The sequence below is a fragment of the Cherax quadricarinatus genome, unplaced genomic scaffold (assembly GCF_038502225.1).
Source record: "Cherax quadricarinatus isolate ZL_2023a unplaced genomic scaffold, ASM3850222v1 Contig4180, whole genome shotgun sequence".
NCBI lineage: Eukaryota > Metazoa > Arthropoda > Malacostraca > Decapoda > Parastacidae > Cherax > Cherax quadricarinatus.
In genome coordinates, this window is record NW_027199206.1 from 1 (window position 1) to 15,212 (window position 15,212).

Consider the following 15,212-nt stretch of genomic DNA (forward strand, 5'->3'; position numbering starts at 1 on the left):
CTACCTTTTTTGATGAAATGCAGACAATAAACGCTGGAGACGGTGGAAGAGGTGCAGAGGTTGTTTGGGGTGATCAGTCCCTCAGTCCTTTGATATAATAATAATAATAATAATAATATAATAATAATAATAATAATAATAATAATAATAATAATAATAATAATAATAATAATAATAATAATAATACATAAACCATTAGGCCATTGGTGGAGTTAACGGGTGTGAGGAATGAGGTAAGCGTTCCTGTTAGCGTGTCTTATGTGTGTTTTATGTTTGTAGAGTGAGAGGCACTCAGATGAGCGCTGTGTGGAGACAAGTGGGGCAGCTGGCAGGCAGGTGGTAACCTCACCCAGCTCCTGGGAGATCACTGTGTTCTCACTGGTATTACATCTTTCCAACGCTATAGCACACGGAGGATCAAGCCTTCATACTTCATTCAACTGAACGACCTATGTCACCTACAACAACAAGCACATGTAGTATATATATATATATATATATATATATATATATATATATATATATATATATATATATATATATATATATATATATATACACAAGTATACTTTGACTCTTGAAGCAGGAATTAAAATGAACTCTGTGTGTGTATATACAAGGATATATATACATTTCTCAGTGTTTATACACCGACGTACACACACTCCTCAGAGTATATACACTAATATACATACTCCTGTCAGTGTACATAACCTTGGTGAATATATTAAGACAGTCACAGACAAGCCTCCGTCACCAACATACATAATTAAAGTCTCGGCTCAACTTGAAAGAAACTAGTAAACATCTCAAGAAATTCCTAAATATATCCTTCAAATAAATTTTTTGAAAGATCTTAAAAATCCCATTTTTTACGTCCTTTTAAGCTAGAGAATTAATTTTTATTCATTAGTGAAGAAGGTTCTCTGAGAGTGAATAACACGCGAGGGTAGAGATGGTAACTGAAAACGCTGAGAGAGAGAGAGAGAGAGAGAGAGAGAGGAGAGAGAGAGAGAGAGAGAGAGAGAGAGAGAGAGAGGAGAGAGAGAGAGAGACAGAGACAGAGAGAGAGAGAGAGAGAGAGAGAGAGAGAGAGAGGGGCTATACCCCCTTGCAGCCGTGTTAAATAAGGAACTTTAATATTAAAGTCTTGGTGAAGAATGCTGGTAACTCAGGAGGCTGGGAGGTGATGCAGACTCGACCCTCCGTCTGTATACCTTGTACATGTACTTGTAGAAATAAGGATTTATTATTATTATTATTATTATTATTATTATTATTATCATCATCATCATTGTTATTATTACTACTATAATTATTATAATTAAGACTATTATTATTATTACTATTAAATGTTCCAAATATATCTCATTTATCAACTTGTCGGACCTTATATATTATCAAAAATCCGAAGGCCTATATACATAGACCCCTTGTATGCAAATGCAAGGGGCCAGGAGCTACGGCTCAACCCCCCACAGGGTCACTTCAGCTGCCACACCACTACGGCTGCTCGCTTTATCTCTGCCATTTAATGGAAGAGCAAAAATATTCGGAAAATGCAAAGTCCTCCAGACTATTTTGGAAAAAGGCTCAGCGAGGCCATTTTGGACAGAATAAATGAAAAGAGTTTTCCTTTGTATCTGAAATTTAGGAGAATAATACACCGATACAGGAAGCTGAAAGAGAGAGAGAGAGAGAGAGAGAGAGAGAGAGAGAGAGAGAGAGAGAGAGAGAGAGAGAGAGAGAGAGAGAGAGAGAGAGGATTAGAGACAATCTTAGGTGTTAACTGTAAGCAAGGTAACTGTAAGCAAGGTAACTGTAAGCAAGGTAACTGTAAGCAAGGTAACTGTAAGCAAGGTAACTGTAAGCAAGGTAACTGTAAGCAAGTTAACTGTAAGCAAGGTAACTGTAAGCAAGGTAACTGTAAGCAGGTAACTGTAAGCAAGGTAACTGTAAGCAAGGTAACTGTAAGCAGGTTACTGTAAGCAGGTAACTGTAAGTAGGTAACTGTAAGCAGGTTACCTATTTGTTGTTGTATGTAGCGTGGGTAAAACTGGCATCCCTGGCCAGAGTAGGAGAGGGTTGGCATCCCTGGCAGGCACCCTCCATCACCACCTGCATGGCACTCAGGTGGCACTCAGGTGGCACTCAGGTGGCACTCAGGTGGCACTCAGGTGGCACTCAGGTGGCACTCAGGTGACACTCAGGTGGCACTCAGGTGGCACTCAGGTGGCACTCAGGTGGCACTCAGGTGACACTCAGGTGGCACTCAGGTGGCACTCAGGTGGCACTCAGGTGGCACTCAGGTGGCACATTATTATTATTATTATTATTATTATTATTATTATTATTTTGGCTGTTGTAATTAGTAATACTTATATATATATATATATATATATATATATATATATATATATATATATATATATATATATATATATATATATATATATATATATATATATACGTATGTACTCACTTATATGTCGTTACTAGGGTTGATTCATAGCTCCTGGTCCCCTGCCTCTTGGCTAGTCGTCACCAGGACCACTCTGTACTCACCTAATTGTACTCACTTATTTGTAGTTGCAGGGGTCGAGTGAAAGCTCCTGGCCCCGCCTCTTCACTGGTCGCTACAGAGTCACTCCCTGCTCTGTGAGCTTTATCATACATCTTCTTGAAGCTATGTATGGTTCCTGCCTCCACTACATCACTACCCAGACTATTCCACTTCCTGACAACTCTGTGACTGAAGAAATACTTCCTAACATCACTGTGATTCATCTGTGTCTTCAACTTCTGTATGTGTGTATGTGTGTGTGTGTGTGTGTGTGTGTGTGTACTCACCTAGTTGTACTCACCTAGTTGTACTCACCTAGTTGTACTCACCTAGTTGTACTCACCTAGTTGTACTCACCTAGTTGTACTCACCTAGTTGTACTCACCTAGTTGAGGTTGCGGGGGTCGAGTCCAAGCTCCTGGCCCCGCCTCTTCACTGATCGCTACTAGGTCACTCTCCCTGAACCGTGAGCTTTATCATACCTCTGCTTAAAGCTATGTATGGATCCTGCCTCCACTACATCGCTTCCCAAACTATTCCACTTACTGACTACTCTGTGGCTGAAGAAATACTTGCTAACATCCCTGTGATTCATCTGTGTCTTCAGCTTCCAACTGTGTCCCCTTGTTACTGTGTCCAATCTCTGGAACATCCTGTCTTTGTCCACCTTGTCAATTCCTCTCAGTATTTTGTATGTCGTTATCATGTCCTCCCTATCTCTCCTGTCCTCCAGTGTCGTCAGGTTGATTTCCCTTAACCTCTCCTCGTAGGACATACCTCTTAGCTCTGGGACTAGTCTTGTTGCAAACCTTTGCACTTTCTCTAGTTTCTTTACGTGCTTGGCTAGGTGTGGGTTCCAAACTGGTGCCGCATACTCCAATATGGGCCTAACGTACACGGTGTACAGGGTCCTGAACGATTCCTTATTAAGATGTCGGAATGCTGTTCTGAGGTTTGCTAGGCGCCCATATGCCGCAGCCGTTATTTGGTTGATGTGCGCTTCAGGAGATGTGCCTGGTGTTATACTCACCCCAAGATCTTTTTCCTTGAGTGAGGTATGTAGTCTCTAGCCCCCTAGACTGTACTCCGTCTGCGGTCTTCTTTGCCCTTCCCCAATCTGCATTACTTGGTGGGATTGAACTCCAGGAGTCAATTGCTGGACCAGGTCTGCAGCCTGTCCAGATCCCTGTGTAGTTCTGCCTGGTCTTCGATCGAGTGAATTCTTCTCATCAACTTCACGTCATTTGCAAACAGGGACACCTCAGAGTCTATTCCTTCCGTCATGGCGTTCACAAATACCAGAAACAGCACTGGTCATAGGACTGAACCCTGTAGGACTCCGCTGGTCACAAGTGCCAACTCTGACACCTCGCCACGTACCATGACTCGCTGCTGTCTTCCTGACAAGTATTCCCTGATCCACTGTAGTGCCTTCCCTGTTATTCCTGCTTGGTCCTCCAGTTTTTGCATTAATCTCTTGTGTGGAACTGTGTCAAACGCCTTCTTGCAGTCCAAGAATATGCAATCCACCCACCCCTCTCTCTCTCTTGTCTTACTGTTGTCACCATGTCATAGAACTCCAGTAGGTTTGTGACACAGGATTTCTCGTCCCTGAAACCATGTTGGCTGCTGTTGATGAGATCATTCCTGTCTAGGTGTTACACCACTCTTCTCCTGATAATCTTCTCCATGATTTTGCATACTATACATGTCAGTGACACTGGTCTGTAGTTTAATGCTTCATGTCTGTCTCCTTTTTTAAAGATTGGGACTACATTTGCTGTCTTCCATGCCTCAGGCAATCTCCCTGTTTCGATAGATGTATTGAATATTGTTGTTAGGGGTACACATAGTGCCTCTGCTCCCTCTCTCAGGACCCACGGTGTGTGTGTGTGTGTGTGTGTGTGTGTGTGTGTGTGTGTGTGTGTGTGTGTGTGTGTGTGTGTGTGTGTGCATCACTAATGAGGTTAATTCGACTCTCCTCTGAGCGACCTTCTTTTATCTCAATTATTTTTTCGTTTGCAGTTTTAAAGTGAATTATAAAAATAGGAGAGAGAGAGAGAGAGAGAGAGAGAGAGAGAGAGAGAGAGAGAGAGAGAGAGAGAGAGAGAGAGAGAGAGAGAGAGAGAGAGAGAGAGAGAGAGAGAGAGAGTAAGCTAGCTCTCGTCTCAACAAAACTGTCTCAGTAGAGCTTAATGAGTTAACTTTCAGCATTTTATTTCCAATTTCTATGAGAGTTCAGAAGGTATCCCATTGATCCCAGGAAGGTATCCCATTGATCCCAGGAAGGTATCCCATTGATCCCAGGAAGGTATCCCAGTGATCCCAGGAAGGTATCCCATTGATCCCAGGAAGGTATCCCATTGATCCCAGGAAGGTATCCCAGTGATCCCAGGAAGGTATCCCATTGATCCCAGGAAGGTATCCCATTGATCCCAGGAAGGTATCCCATTGATCCCAGGAAGGTATCCCAGTGATCCCAGGAAGGTATCCCATTGATCCCAGGAAGGTATCCCAGTGATCCCAGGAAAGTATCCCATTGATCCCAGGAAGGTATCCCATTGATCCCAGGAAGGTATCCCAGTGATCCCAGGAAGGTATCCCATTGATCCCAGGAAGGTATCCCAGTGATCCCAGGAAGGTATCCCATTGATCCCAGGAAGGTATCCCAGTGATCCCAGGAAGGTATCCCATTGATCCCAGGAAGGTATCCCAGTGATCCCAGGAAGGTATCCCATTGATCCCAGGAAGATATCCCAGTGATCCCAGGAAGGTATCCCAGTGATCCCAGGAGGGTATCCCAGTAATCCCAGGAGGGTATCCCAGTGATCCAAGGAAGGTATCCCAGTGATCCCAGGAAGGTATCCCAGTGATCCCAGGAGGGTATCCCAGTAATCCCAGGAGGGTATCCCAGTGATCCCAGGAAGGTATCCCAGTGATCCCAGGGAGGGTATCCCAGTGATCCCAGGAGCGTATCCCAGTGATCCCAGGAAGGTATCCCAGTGATCCCAGGAGGGTATCCCAGTGATCCCAGGAGGGTATCCCAGTGATCCCATTGATCCCAGGAAGGTATCCCAGTGATCCCAGGAGGGTATCCCAGCAATCCCAGGAGGGTATCCCAGTGATCCCAGGAAGGTATCCCAGTGATCCCAGGAAGGTATCCCAGTGATCCCAGGAGGGTATCCCAGTAATCCCAGGAGGGTATCCCAGTGATCCCAGGAAGGTATCCCAGTGATCCCAGGGAGGATATCCCAGTGATCCCAGGAGGGTATCCCAGTGATCCCAGGAAGGTATCCCAGTGATCCCAGGAGGGTATCCCAGTAATCCCAGGAGGGTATCCCAGTGATCCCAGGAAGGTATCCCAGGAGGGTATCCCAGTAATCCCAGGAGGGTATCCCAGTGATCCCAGGAAGGTATCCCAGTGATCCCAGGAAGGTATCCCAGTGATCCCAGGAGGGTATCCCAGTGATCCCAGGAGGGTATCCCAGTAATCCCAGGAGGGTATCCCATTGATCCCAGGAAGGTATCCCAGTGATCCCAGGAGGGTATCCCAGTAATCCCAGGTGGGTATCCCAGTGATCCCAGGAAGGTATCCCAGTGATCCCAGGAAGGTATCCCAGTAATCCCAGGAAGGTATCCCAGTGATCCCAGGAAGGTATCCCAGTGATCCCAGGAAGGTATCCCAGTGATCCTAGGAAGGTGTCCCAGTGATCCCAGGAAGGTATCCCAGTGATCCCAGGAAGGTATCTCAGTGATCCCAGGAAGGTATCCCAGTGATCCCAGGAAGGTATCACAGTGATCCCAATAAGGTATCCCAGTGATCCCAGGAAGGTATCCCAGTGATCCCAGGAAGGTATCCCAGTGATCCCAGGAAGGTATCCCAGTGATCCCAGGAAGGTATCCCAGATCCCAGGAAGGTATCCCAGGATCCCAGGAAGGTATCCCAGTGATCCCAGGAAGGTATCCCAGTGATCCTAGGAAGGTGTCCCAGTGATCCCAGGAAGGTATCCCAGTGATCCCAGGAAGGTATCCCAGTGATCCCAGGAAGGTATCCCAGTGATCCCAGGAAGGTATCCCAATGACCCCAGGAAGGTATCCCAGTGATCTCAGGAAGATATCCTAATGATCTCGTGAAGGTATCCCAGTGATCCCAGGAAGGTATCCCAGTGATCCCAGGAAGGTATCCCAGTGATCCCAGGAAAGTATCCCATTGATGCCAGGAAGGTATCCCAGCGATCCCAGGAAGGTATCCCAGTGATCCCAGGAAGGTATCCCAGTGATGCCAGGAAGGTATCCCAGTGATCCCAGGAAGGTATCTCAGTGATCCCAGGAACGTATCCCAGTGATCCCAGAAAGGTATCCCTGTGATCCCAGGAAGGTATCCCAGTGATCCCAGGAAGGTATCCCAGTGATCCCAGGAAGGTATCCCAGTGATCCCAGGAAGGTATCCCAGTGATCCCAGGAAGGTATCTCAGTGATCCCAGGAAGGTATCCCAGTGATCCCAGGAAGGTATCACAGTGATCCCAATAAGGTATCCCAGTGATCCCAGGAAGGTATCCCAGTGATCCCAGGAAGGTATCCCAGTGATCCCAGGAAGGTATCCCAGTGATCCCAGGAAGGTATCCCAGTGATCCCAGGAAGGTATCCCAGTGATCCCAGGAAAGTATCCCAGTGATCCCAGGAATGTATCCCAGTGATCCCAGGAAGGTATCCCGGTGATCCTAGGAAGGTGTCCCAGTGATCCCAGGAAGGTATCCCAGTGATCCCAGGAAGGTATCCCAGTGATGCCAGGAAGGTATCCCGGTGATCCCAGGAAGGTATCCCAATGACCCCAGGAAGGTATCCCAGTGATCTCAGGAAGGTATCCCAGTGATCTCGTGAAGGTATCCCAGTGATCCCAGGAAGGTATCCCAGTGATCCCAGGAAGGTATCCCAGTGATCCCAGGACGTTATGCTAGTGATCCCAAAAAGTATCCCAGTATTGCATAACCCCAGGTTCCGTCTACTTCACTGGATGCTACAGGAGCAGTGCAGAGTGCGGCACACGGTGGTAATGCTGTTAAATATTACCGCTGAGGATTATAAGTGAACGATAATAAGCAGTCACAAGTCACCACATGGAAACCAATATCCAGATTTCTTAATTGAAAATGGCACAACAGGACATAACACACCACAAAAACTAATTCAAGGTCTTTCTCTGTGGCACAGCAGGTTGATACACGTATCAGAAATCATTCCTACGATGTTGGACCGCGGGCACTGAATCTACACTCTCTATACACGCGTAGAATTAGGGATGGGATGGGAATGATCTATGCAAATGGAAGAGGGGAATAAAGAGAGGGGATATAAATAACTTGCAGCAATGGGCTCCAGCTTGAAAAAAAAAATAGATTTAGAAAAGTAGAGGAAAGCTGTGGTTTGGCAATAGAGTTGTAGATGAGTGGAACAAACTCCTGAGTACCACCATTGATATCAGAGGCCTGGATAGCTTTTTTTTTTAAATAATAGGTTAGACAAGTACTCGAGTGGGTGTGGGTGCGTGTGTGAGCTAGATTTGCCTAGCATGGGCCAGTAGGCCTGTTGCAACATTCGTCCTCTCTTCTAACGTTCTTATACCCATCCTATAGTGACTCCATACCCACGTTGCCCATCCTATGGTGACTCCATACCCATGTTACCCATTCTATAGTGACTCCATACCCATGTTACCCATCCTATAGTGACTCCATACCCACGTTGCCCATCCTATGGTGACTCCATACCCATGTTACCCATTCTATAGTGACTCCATACCCATATTACCCATCCTATAGTGACTCCATACCCATGTTACCCATCCTATAGTGACTCCATTCAAATTTTCAAATTCAAAGTTTATTCTCTATAAGGATTACAATGCTGAGTTTACAGAAACTTGGATATTGTGTGGTTTACATGTAGTAAAAATGTGATTACAGAGTGTACCACTAGAACGCTTAGCATGGCTAGGCATTTCGGGCAGACTTAGTTTTATTCTTAATTGTAAAATATTACAAATTATGAGGTAAGTTGGTATTATGGCTAAGTGACTAAATACTAGTTTGTGAGTTTAGCAATGTGAATGCTTTTGTTTTGGCACAGTACATAGTTTCAGTATTGGAGTATCACAGGATTCATTATTTTAAGATTGAGATTAATATATCTGTTTATGGTCAAATGGGTGAGTGAGTGTAAGTGTGAACCACCAGGTGGTATTCGTGTAATTAGTTGACGGGGTGTATCAGGGAGATAAGATGTTTTCTAATGGTAGTTTTGAAGGTGATGAATGTGTCTGCAGTTCTAGAGTTCTCAGGTAGGGTATTCCAGATTTTAGGGCCTTTGACATACATTGAATTTTTGTAAACGTTTAGTCGGACACGGGGAATGTCGTAGAGATGTTTGTGTCTGGTGTTATGCCTGTGGGTTCTGTCACAACTATCAAGAAAGCGTTTTAGGTCAAGGTTGATATTAGAGTTTAAGGCCCTGTAGATGTAGATTGCACAGTAGTAAGTGTGGATGTACTGAACTGGGAGTAAGTTTAGGTCTATGAAGAGTGGGGGGGGGTGTGTTGCCAGGGATGGGATTTAGTGATTATTCTTACTGCAGCTTTTTGTTGGGTTATTATTGGCTTTAGGTGTGTTGCTGCAGTTGATCCCCAAGCACAAATAGCATAGGTGAGGTATGGATAAATAAGTGAGTGGTATAGTGTGAGAAGGGCATTTTGCGGCACGTAGTATCGTATCTTGGAGAGGATCCCATCCGTTTTGGATACTTTTTTGGTTATATGCTGGATATGGGTGCTGAAATTCAGGTTGTTGTCAAGGTATAAGCCTAGGAATTTGCCCCCATTATTTCTGGTAATTAGAGTGTTGTCAATCTTAATGTTAATTTGTGCATCTCCTGCTCTGCTACCAAACATAATATAATAGGTTTTGTCAGTGTTAAGCGTAAGTTTATTAGCTGTCATCCAAGTCGATATTTTAATCAGCTCCTCATTCACAATGGTGTTGAGGGTGGCAAGATTAGGGTGAGAGATGACATAAGTCGTGTCATCAGCAAAGAGAATGGGTTTCAGGTGTTGGGATACGTTTGGAAGGTCATTGATGTATATGAGGAAGAGCAGGGGACCAAGGACACTTCCCTGCGGAACTCCAGTATCAAGTGGCCGTGTTGCTGATGCTGTGTCTTTAACGGTGACGTACTGATACCTATTAGTAATGTAAGATTTGAAATAAGCAAGCGCATGGCCTCTTATACCGTAATGATCAAGTTTGTGGAGTAGGATGTCGTGGTCTACTGTGTCAAAAGCTTTTCTTAGGTCAATAAAATTCCTAGTGGACATTCCTTATTTTCCAATGCTTTGTAAAGCAGATCTAGCATTTTTATGATTGCATCATTAGTGCTTTTATAGGTACCTAATGAAAGAAGCTACAGAAAGGTACCTAATGAACAAAGCTACAGAAAGGTACCTAATGAACAAAGCTACAGAAAGGTACCTAATGAATGAAGCTACAGAAAGGTACCTAATGAACGAAGCTACGGAAAGGTACCTAATGAATGAAGCTACAGAAAGGTACCTAAAAAGGTACCTAATGAATGAAGCTACAGAAAGATACCTAATGAATGAAGCTACAGAAGGGTACCAAATGAATGAAGCTACAGAAAGACACCTAATGAAAGAAGCTACAGTAATGTACCTAATGAATGAAGCTACAGAAAGATACCTAATGAATGAAGCTACAGATACCTAATGAATGAAGCTACAGAAAGGTACCTAATGAATGAAGCTACAGAAAGGTACCTAATGAATGAAGCTACAGAAAGGTACCTAATGAATAAAGCTACAGAAAGGTACCTAATGAATGACGCTACAGTAAGGTACATAATGAAGCTACAGAAAGGTACCTAATGAATGAAGCTACAGTAAGGTACCAAATGAATGAAGCTACAGAAAGGTACCTAATGAATGAAGCTACAGAAAAGTACCTAATGAATGAAGCTACAGACAGGTACCTAATGAATGAAGCTACAAATAGGCACCCAATGAATGAGGCTGCGGAAAGGTACCTAATGAACGAAGCTACAGAAAGGTACCTAATGAATGAAGTTATAAAAGGTACCTAATGAATGAAACTACAGAAAGGTACCTAATGAATGAAGCTGCAGAAAGATACCTAATGAATGAAACTACAGAAAGATACCTAATGAATGAAGCTACAGAAAGGTACCTAATGAATGAAGCTATAGAAAGGTACCTAATGAATGAAGCTACAGAAAGGTACCTAATGAATGAAGCTACAGAAAGGTACCTAATGAATGAAGCTACAGAAAGGTACCTAATGAATGAAGCTACAGAAAGGTACCTAATGAATGAAGCTACAGAAAGGTACCTAATGAATGAAGCTACAGAAAGGTACCTAATGAATGAAGCTACAGAAAGGTACCTAATGAATGAAGCTACAGAAAGGTACCTAATGAATGAAGCTACAGAAAGGTACCTAATGAATGAAGCTACAGAAAGGTACCTAATGAATGAAGCTACAGAAAGGTACCTAATGAATAAAGCTACAGAAAGGTACCTAATGAATAAAGCTACAGAAAGGTACCTAATGAATGAAGCTACAGGAAGGAACCTAATGAATGAAGCTACAGAAAGGTACCTAATGAATGAAGCTACAGAAAGGTACCTAATGAAGCTACAGAAAGGTACCTAATGAATGAAGCTACAGAAAGGTACCTAATGAATGAAGCTACAGAAAGGTACCTAATGAATGAAGCTACAGAAAGGTACCTAATGAATGAAGCTACAGAAAGGTACCTAATGAATGAAGCTATAGAAAGGTACCTAATGAATGAAGCTGCAGAAAGATACCTAATGAATGAAGCTACGGAAAGGTACCTAATGAATGAAGCTGCAGAAAGATACCTAATGAATGAAACTACAGAAAGATACCTAATGAATGAAGCTACAGAAAGGTACCTAATGAATGAAGCTACAGAAAGGTACCTAATGAATGAAACTACAGAAAGGTACCTAATGAGTGAAGCTACAGAAAGGTACCTAAAGAATGAAGCTACAGAAAGGTACCTAATGAATGAAACTACAGAAAGGTACCTAATGATTGAAACTACAGAAAGGTACCTAAAGAATGAAGCTACAGAAAGGTACCTAATGAATGAAACTACAGAAAGGTACCTAATGAATGAAACTACAGAAAGGTACCTATTGAATGAAGCTACAGAAAGGTACCTAATGAACGAAGCTACAGAAAAGTACCTAATGAACGAAGCTACAGAAAGGTACCTAATGAACGAAGCTACAGGAAGGTACCTAATGAATGAAGCTACAGAAAGGTACCTAATGAATGAAGCTACAGAAAGGTACCTAATGAATGAAGCTACAGAAAGGTACCTAATGAATGAAGCTACAGAAAGGTACCTAATGAATGAAGCTACAGAAAGGTACCTAATGAATGAAGCTACAGAAAGGTACCTATTGAATGAAGCCACATAAAGGTACCTAATGAATGAAGCTACAGAAAGGTACCTAATGAATGAAGCTACAGAAAGGTACCTAATGAATGAAGCTACAGAAAGGTACCTAATGAATGAAGCTACAGAAAGGTACCTAATGAATGAAGCTACAGAAGGGTACCTAATGAATGAAGCTACAGCATGGTACCTAATGAATGAAGCTACAGTAAGGTACCTAATGAATGAAGCTACAGAAAGATACCTAATGAATGAAGCTACAGAAAGATACCTAATGAATGAAGCTACAGAAAGATACCTAATGAATGAAGCTACAGAAAGATACCTAATGAATGAAGCTACAGAAAGATACCTAATGAATGAAGCTACAGAAAGATACCTAATGAAGCTACAGAAAGATACCTAATGAATGAAGCTACAGAAAGATACCTAATGAATGAAGCTACAGTAATGTACCTAATGAATGAAGCTACAGAAAGATACCTAATGAATGAAGCTACAGAAAGGTACCTAATGAATGAAGCTACAGAAAGGTACCTAATGAATGAAGCTACAGAAAGGTACCTAATGAATGAAGCTACATAAAGATACCTAATAAATGAAGCTACAGAAAGGTACCTAATGAATGAAGCTACACAAAGGTACATACTAAATAAAGCTAGAGAAATGTACATAATGAATGCAGCTAATGAGTGAAGCTACATAAAGGTAAGTAATGAATGAAACAAAAGAAAGGTACCTAATGAACGAAGCTACATAAAGATACATAATAAATGAAGCTACAGAAAGGTACCTAATGAATGAAGCTACACAAAGGTACCTACTAAATAAAGCTAGAGAAATGTACATAATGAATGCAGCTAAATAAAGGTACCTAATGAAAGAAGCTAAATAAAGGTACCTAATGAATGAAGTTACAGAAAGGTACCTAATGAATGAAGCTACAGAAAGGTACCTAATGAATGAAGCTACAGAAAGGTACCTAATGAATGAAGCTACAGAAAGGTACCTAATGAATGAAGCTACAGAAAGATACCTAATGAATGAAGCTACAGAAAGGTACCTAATGAATAAAACTAACGAAAGGTACCTAATGAATGAAGCTACAGAAAAGTACCTAATGAATGAAGCTACAGAAAGGTACCTAATGAATGAAGCTACAGAAAGGTACCTAATGAATGAAGTTACAGAAAGGTACCTAATGAATGAAGCTACAGAAAGGTACCTAATGAATGAAGCTACAGAAAGGTACCTAATGAATGAAGCTACAGAAAGGTACCTAATGAATGAAGCTACAGAAAGGTACCTAATGAATGAAGCTACAGAAAGGTACCTAATGAATGAAGCTACAGAAAGGTACCTAATGAATGAAGCTACAGAAAGGTACCTAATGAATGAAGCTACAGAAAGGTACCTAATGAATGAAGCTACAGAAAGGTACCTAATGAATGAAGCTACAGAAAGGTACCTAATGAATGAAGTTACAGAAAGGTACCTAATGAATGAAGCTACAGAAAGGTACCTAATGAATGAAGCTACAGAAAGGTACCTAATGAATGAAGCTACAGAAAGGTACCTAATGAATGAAGCTACAGAAAGGTACCTAATGAATGAAGCTACAGAAAGGTACCTAATGAATGAAGCTACAGAAAGGTACCTAATGAATGAAGCTACAGAAAGGTACCTAATGAATGAAGCTACAGAAAGGTACCTAATGAATGAAGCTACAGAAAGGTACCTAATGAATGAAGCTACATAAAGGTACCTAATGAATGAAGCTACAGAAAGGTACCTAATGAATGAAGCTACAGAAAGGTACCTAATGAATGAAGCTACAGAAAGGTACCTAATGAATGAAGCTACAGAAAGGTACCTAATGAATGAAGCTACAGAAAGGTACCTAATGAATGAAGCTACATAAAGGTACCTAATGAATGAAGCTACAGAAAGGTACCTAATGAATGAAGCTACAGAAAGGTACCTATTGAATGTGAAGCTACAGAAAGGTACCTAATGAATGAAGCTACAGAAAGGTACCTAATGAATGAAGCTACAGAAAGGTACCTAATGAATGAAGCTACAGAAAGGTACCTAAGCTGAATGTGAAGCTACAGAAAGGTACCTAATGATTGAAGCTACTGAAAGGTACCTAATGAATGAAGCCACAGGAAGGTACCTAGCCACAGAAAGGTACCTAATGAATGAAGAAGCTACAGAAAGGTACCTAATGAATGAAGCTAAATAAAGGTACCTAATGAATGAAGCTACAGAAAGGTACCTAATGAATGAAGCTACAGAAAGGTACCTATTGAATGAAGCCACATAAAGGTACCTAATGAATGAAGCTACAGAAAGGTACCTAATGAATGAAGCTACAGAAAGGTACCTAATGAATGAAGCTACAGAAAGGTACCTAATGAATGAAGCTACAGAAAAGTACCTAATGAATGAAGCTACAGAAAGGTACCTAATGAATGAAGCTACAGAAAGGTACCTAATGAATGAAGTTACAGAAAGGTACCTAATGAATGAAGCTACAGAAAGGTACCTAATGAATGAAGCTACAGAAAGGTACCTAATGAATGAAGCTACAGAAAGGTACCTAATGAATGAAGCTACAGAAAGGTACCTAATGAATGAAGCTACAGAAAGGTACCTAATAAATGAAGCTACATATAGGTACCTAATGAAAGAAGCTACATAAAGGTACCTAATGAATGAAGCTACAGAAAGGTACCTAATGAATGAAGCTACAGAAAGGTACCTAATGAATGAAGCTACAGAAAGGTACCTAATGAATGAAGCTACAGGAAGGTACCTAATGAATGAAGCTACAGAAAGGTACCTAATGAATGAAGCTACAATGAGGTACCTAATGAATGAAGCTACAGAAAGGTACCTAATGAATGAAGCTACAATAAGGTACCTAATGAATGAAGCTACAGAAAGGTACCTAATGAATGAAGCTACAGAAAGGTACCTAATGAATGAAGCTACAATAAGGTACCTAATGAATGAAGCTACAATAAGGTACCTAATGAATGAAGCTACAATAAGGTACCTAATGAATGAAGCTACAATAAGGTACCTAATGAATGAAGCTACAATAAGGTACCTAATGAATGAAGCTAC